This window comes from Sorghum bicolor, chromosome 5 (assembly GCF_000003195.3).
Source record: "Sorghum bicolor cultivar BTx623 chromosome 5, Sorghum_bicolor_NCBIv3, whole genome shotgun sequence".
NCBI lineage: Eukaryota > Viridiplantae > Streptophyta > Magnoliopsida > Poales > Poaceae > Sorghum > Sorghum bicolor.
Window position 1 is genome coordinate 65,477,342 of NC_012874.2, and position 6,894 is coordinate 65,484,235.

General features: G+C 41.3%; 1 long non-coding RNA gene across 1 annotated transcript; it reads left to right on the forward strand.

The window, feature by feature from the left end:
- Window positions 596-1,169, forward strand: LOC110435323. The gene is made up of 2 exons (XR_002452964.1): window positions 596-743; window positions 822-1,169. It is a non-coding gene; the product is annotated as an uncharacterized LOC110435323 (long non-coding RNA).

Genomic DNA, 6,894 nt, shown 5'->3' on the forward strand with positions numbered 1-6,894 from the left:
CGGTCTGTACTCCTGGTTGAGAAACTCCTTTAGTCCCGGTTTTCCAACCAGGAGCACCAATCCGGGACTAAAGGAGGGCACCTTTAGTCCCGGTTGGGTGCCTGGGACTAAAGGTAGACTTTTTTGTCACAAGTTTTTCATGCATGCCTCCAAAACAACATCATAAACTCATTGATGCAGTGACATTTTTACCAGATGTCATGCCTAGAATGACAGATTTCCTATAGTGTTTGGAGGATTCAAGTTGTGTAATATCAAGATCTAAGATATGTCGCTTTATTTGTTTATTGCTAGAAGATATCAAATCATACATGCAAGATAGGTCAACATTAATATATAAGGATACATATATCTATGTTGTGGATACCTATATCTATACTATGGATACATATATCAGCATTAAGATATGCCACTGCAAGTATACATATCTATCTCTATTGCCTGTGGATGCATATATCAATATTAAGATGTGCAGCTGCATGTATCCCCATATATATCTCTATTTTTTTAGATAATGATATATATCTCTACTGTGGATACATATATAAGCCAATGTGCCACTGTATGTATATAAACAGGACCAAACAAGGCAGTATGCATACAAGAATACAAGTTCAACAAATATACAAATACTGTTATTCTCCACTTGCCACTCATTAGCAAGACAATGAGGACCGAGTGCTCCGCAGCTCTCTGCATTGTCCTAGTGGTTATGTCTTCAACCCTCTCTTCCTGCAACCCTGGTAAGTATATAACTTCTTTTGTACTTGCAATAATTCCACATATGCGTGGTTTATAAAGCCAGCTTTTGATGCATGCAGGTTCGTCATGTAGTTTCACTTTACCTCGATGCACTGCACAGAAATGCAGAGGAAGATGCTTGGCGTTTGCCAAATCGGAAGGTGGAGTGCTAAAGCTGTCCTACTGTGTGACAAAGAATAGTTGCGAATGCGAGTTAGCTCCCAAAAAGCATCTGCCCCTTACAACCGAAGTCAGAGGATGATAATGGAACTTTTGTTTGAATATAATACATAGGATTAAAACTGACACCAATGATGGATCGGGTATCAAGGCAGACAATACCGTACTGCTAGCTCTTGCATGAAATTTATCCATGACCTGTTTCCTTTTAGGTCTAATAAAATAATTCGTGCCCATCATTTCAATAAGTTTTGTCGAATTATTCAAAACATGACCGAGATATTCTTAGCATGTCTAGTCGATCCGACTATTTGTGCACGATGATGTTGCTTAACACCCCATGACCTTGTGCCAATTTGTTCTCCCTCGTAGAAGGCTAATGGGTGTTGTGGCAGAACCATCCAAATTATATGGCCCACATGCACCAGACATTGTCCTTAAAACATCTGACTACTGCACATGAGAGTCATATAACTCGGATAGTTTGTCGGATGCCCTCGGAGGACCCCGAATCATCCACATTTTATAACTCATACAGGATCAACATGGAGTTACCACAACATTACAACATTTGTTACAAAAATAACTTACATCGGAGTGCGGAAGATTTATAACTTAATTTACAAAATATGATGAAATGTAAACTTAACATAATTTCCAAAAGGTGTGTAGAGTAGCGGAAGCAACATAGGTGAAGCTTCTAAGGTAGAAGAGGTAAACAAATTATGTCGCGCCCACTGACATGACCTCCATTAGCAGCATAAGTCAACACTTTCAAAGTTTTAGCCTCAAACTAGCCACCTCGGCAAGCGGACGAGTTTGAGGATAGTCTATCTAGTTGTTTTTCACGGACAAGTCCATGCTTCACTAATCCCTATCAAGAGTGTTATTCTTCAGCTGGCCATAGTTTCATGTCACTGTGAGTCCGAGAATTGGGATCCGAACTCCATGAGACATTTTCATCTTCCCCATCTCTAAATTTAGTTGCATGTTTAACTACGATGATGGTCAATGGAATTGAGTCTCCCAATCAGGGAGCAACGACGATTCAATCCGCTTAGCAATCCAGCTGTAGTTCCTAACCACCCGACATATGTAGAACTGAATCTTGCATATGTCAACCTAAATCTGGCTTTCCCAAGATCTGACCGAGTTCACGGCACCCGAGAGCACAGTACTCCACCGTCTAGCCCATTTGCTAGGAGGGTACACGCTACTCTCGCCATCGCTCCACGTCCAGTGCGCGAGTAGCCGCTCTCGTCGAGGAATCACAAGACAGGGCTTACCAGGGCAAGTGGCCAGTACTATTAGTCTCAACCCAGCAGGCCATCAACTGACCGGTCCTTAACCGACACAGTTGGGGACACTACTTTAAGACTCCATTCTTAAAGCAAGTCCGCCGACCGGTCTCAAGTTGAAACATCATTAACCATAAAAGTATTCCACAACAACCCTTCAAACTTTTTTATTTGAAAAACTATCTAATAAGCAGGTCTAAGCATCACTACGCAGTTTTAAATAAAACAGGTACCAAGGACAAGATAACTAATATCAAGATGGTAAATGCAACAATTAGGTTAAACCCAATTCTTGACTACGTAATGCAGTATTTTTAATTCATAAGTGATAAAAGATTTAAAATATTCAAGGGTTAAATGCATCCGGGGCTTGCCTTGATTGCAGAGATGAGTGGCTCTCTCGGAGACTTCCCATGTCTCGGTTCCAACTTCCTCGGATGGAACACCAACCTCGGGGTTCAGCTCAAAGGTCACTCCTCCGGTCACGTGCACTATATGCCAAAAATAATGTACGCTTATGTTATGCGTATGACAAACGCATGAGAAGAATTTAGTTGAGTACAACTTTCCTTTCAGTACAAAAGTAAATTAAAACAGTAATTAAAGATTATTTATTTCTTTAGGGTTTTTACCCAAGAGGTTGTAACAGTAATCTAAGACTTTTCCTAATTTATAATTATTTTTAATTAACTAAGTATTAATCCCTCTTACCATAATTAATCTTTAATTAAGCATAAATGACAGTAATTAGACACTAACACCATACAATAATTAAATGCCAAAGGTCATTAAGGTTAATGACCCTAGGTCATCACACAATCCCAAAATCACTCAACTCCTATTTTGGATTTTAAGCTAATTATTATCTAATTATTTTAGGATTCTTATTTAATTTTTACTAATTAAGTGTATATTAATATTTTAATCAAATTCTATCCAAATGTCACCAAACTTTTTGTGAAGCCAGGGAATAAAACTCAGAGACACCGCACAAATTTTGGTGATTTGTGGACATACAAATAAATTCCTAAAAATCCTAGAAATTCTATTTATTAGATAAAGGGGACAATTTTAGAACATGCTCAAAGTACCAGAAAGTGACATATGATATTTTTCCTATGTTCTACTCACTACACAGAACCTATACAAACATTTTCATCATTTTTGGATCTGCACAACTTTTTCTATACAAAATTAAACATAACTCATTGTTATTCTTAAAAGAAAAAGAAGAACCAGACTATAGCACTTGTTCTTGACCTCTTGTATCCTCTACACAAAACTTTCAACCGATTCATCATTGCGCTGCCTCAATTTGACCAAATCGGTGATCTTCTTCTCATGGACCCCAGAAAAGAAGTACTTGTGGAATTGCTTCTCCAGATCGGCCCAAGTAATCACCGAGTTGGGAGGCAGTGATATAAACCAGGTAAAAGCCGATCCAGACAATGATGACGAGAATAGGCGAACCCTTAACTCGTCCCTGTTACCAGCTTTCCCGCATTGGATGATGTACCTGTTGACGTGCTCCATGGTCGACGTGTCATCCTACCCAGAAAACTTAGTAAAATCCGGTACCTTGTACCGATGCGGAAGCGGAATCAAATCATATGCGGGAGGATACGGTGTCCGATAAGAATAAGTATTGACTTTGGGCTTTATCCCGAATTGGTCTCTCATTACTTCAGCAATCTTATCGGCCTAATAAGCATCGGCATCTTGCCGATGGGGCTGTTGCGGATCAGGCACCTGCTGGTAAGCTTCCACGTGTCGGTGTGGCGCACGATCTGCATGAAACATTGGGTTAATCATCTGGCCTCCAATCTGCGGACCACCAAGCTGCTGCCCACCAATCTGCTGTCCGCCGACCTGTTGCCCAAGGTTCATTGGGTGGTTAGGCATCCCCTGATTGTGGAACCCCGGATAGATTTGTCCTTGGTGGAACCCTGTAGCCTGATGATTCAGTTGGTGCGTTTGCGGAAAGACTTGCTGCCCAAGCCATCCACTATTAGCGTTCATCGGCATAGGCCCTGCCGATGACTGGTAATTAGGCATTATCATTGAACTGACATACCCTGGCTGGATCATAGACCTCTGTTGCATTAGCATTGAGTCTGCCGATGCGTTAGGCATCTGGAACGTTGGAGCTTGAGAATTCCCAGTATGCGGTCTTGCAGTAGTAGATGTGGTGTACTGGGGACTCTGATTCATCGGCATACTTGGAGGTGCCGATGTCATAGGAGTCTTGCCTCTCATGTCAGTTGTCTGTGACGTACCCGGCGTTAACTCCGGAGGCATACCATAACCCCACCAGTTAGGAGGAAGAGTCAATCCTGACACTGCCGATGCCAACAGATCTGTAGCGAGTTTGATCTGCCCATCTGAAGTCTGTGGATTGGTTGTCATCGGCGTAGATTGTGCATTAGTGACTCCCAACGTGCTTGGCGGAACAGGGATCTCCATGCCCGCAGCGGCCGTAGTGGCCGATGGAGCTGTGACCACTGGTGACTTCGGTTGGTGATAAGTGGGACCCACATAATCTGGTGGCAGCTGTCCTTCCTTGAAAGTTCTTGCCACGGCATTGAAGACCGTATTGGACAGTACACCAGCTTGGTTGATCAAAGCACGGTTTATAGCGCTGTCAACCATCTCTTGAAGCTTGCCAGGATTGGCTTCAAAAGTAACCTGCCGCGGAGCCGGCAGTGCATCCTTCTGGATCACCTCGCCACTCCTGTTCATGCTGAAGGACCTCAGGCATTGCTGCTTGTAATCCTCCATGGCTTTAGCAATAGCTTGCTTCTGCTCATCCTTGAGATTGGCTTCCGTCACGGGGATGACGTTCTCTTGATCAAACTCAGAAGTCGACATATTGATCTTGATCTTGAATCTGTCCCACTGGGCGTGCCAAAAGATGTGTTGGTGCAAAAGCTGGTCTACAAACACAAAGGGCTAATACCCGATTCAAACGTTAAGGCGTGCCAGCCGATTTGACCTTACTATCGGCAAAGGTGGTAACTCGAATACTTTAGTCCTGACAACAGCGATGCGCCCGGATGTCACGGCTAAGAGGTACTCACGCGGAACTTGGGAACACGCCGAGCTTAAGTCGACGAATTCCTAAGAACTCGTAATGAAAAAGAAAAAGGTATGACGAAGTCGTCGAAAAAGTAGATGTTGGAATATGAGTAAAAACGTGTGTTTGATTGATTGATAGATTCTATTATTACAAGGCCCTAGGGTCTATATTTATACCCTGCTCAAAGAGCTACAATCAGACACGACTAAAACTCGAGTTCCAAATTACACAGAATCCGTATACAAAACAACTCAAACAACTATGGAAAACATAAAATTATCCTTCCGTGACGAACTCGAACAATTCCACAAACCGATCGGCGGCCTCCAGGCTCTCCCTCCATATCATTGGTATACTCCCTTGTCATCGGCAGACTTCCTTGTCGCAGCTATCGGCACAGACATGTCACCACTTATGGACTTAATCACGTTCATTCACCCTTCCATCGGCAACCATCTCCATCGGTAACTCTTCCTGCAGACCAAACACCACCGCCTTATGCTGCCGATCTATACTTTTACCGATTATGGACACGTGCCCAAAAACGGTGTCAACAGTTATAATAACAAAGCATCATCAGCAACATGCTAAAGAAGAAAACCTAATCTAGCACCATAATCAGACTTCTGATAGAATAACAAAGCATTGTAAGGCTACTAAGGGTGATAGGAACACTAAGTTCTTCGAACAAGGTTGTACTAGGAGATGCCAAAAGAGAAGAATTTTATTCATCCATAAAAATCTTGATCTGACTATGACTAGCCCACTAGATGTTGATCATGACTTTATTTGCTTTTTGTCTAATCTTTTTACTTCAACTATTCCTAGGCATTATTTGAATTTTAACCTTGATGGCACTATAACAATGAGTTCACTAACTCTTTGCCAAGTATTGATGTGTGTTACACTGAAACGACAGGGTTATGTTTATTTCTGTGTCAGTTTGCCCAATTGTTAATTGGTATTTCCATGTGAGTTTTCATGTAACAAATAGAGAAAAGTATCAGGCACATAGGAAATTTCAGTTTCCAATAGCGTTATGTTGTTGCCATGTGATATTATTAGGCACAAAGACCACTAGCTTTGTGACGTTTTTTGTGACACAAACTTGTTTTTGTCACAAGTTTTTCACGCATGCCTCCAAAACAAACATCATAAACTCATTGACGTAGCAACATTTTTACCATATGTCATGCCTAGAATGACAGATTTCTTGTAGTGTTTGGAAGATTCATGTTGTGTAATATCAAGATCTATAAGATGTGTCGCATTTATTTGTTTATTGCTAGAAGATATCAAATCATAGATGCAAGATAGTTCAACACTATAATATAAGGATACATATATCTCTGTTGTGGATACCTATATCTATCATGTGGATACATATTTCAGCATTAAGATATGCCACTGCAATATACATATCTATCTCCATTGCTTGTGGATGCATATATCAACATTAAGATATGCCGCTGCATGGATCCCCATATATATCTCTATTTTTTAAAAATGATACATATCTCTACTGTGGATACATATATAAGCCTATGTGCCAATGCATGTATATAAACAGGACCAAACAAGGCAGTATGCATACAAGAT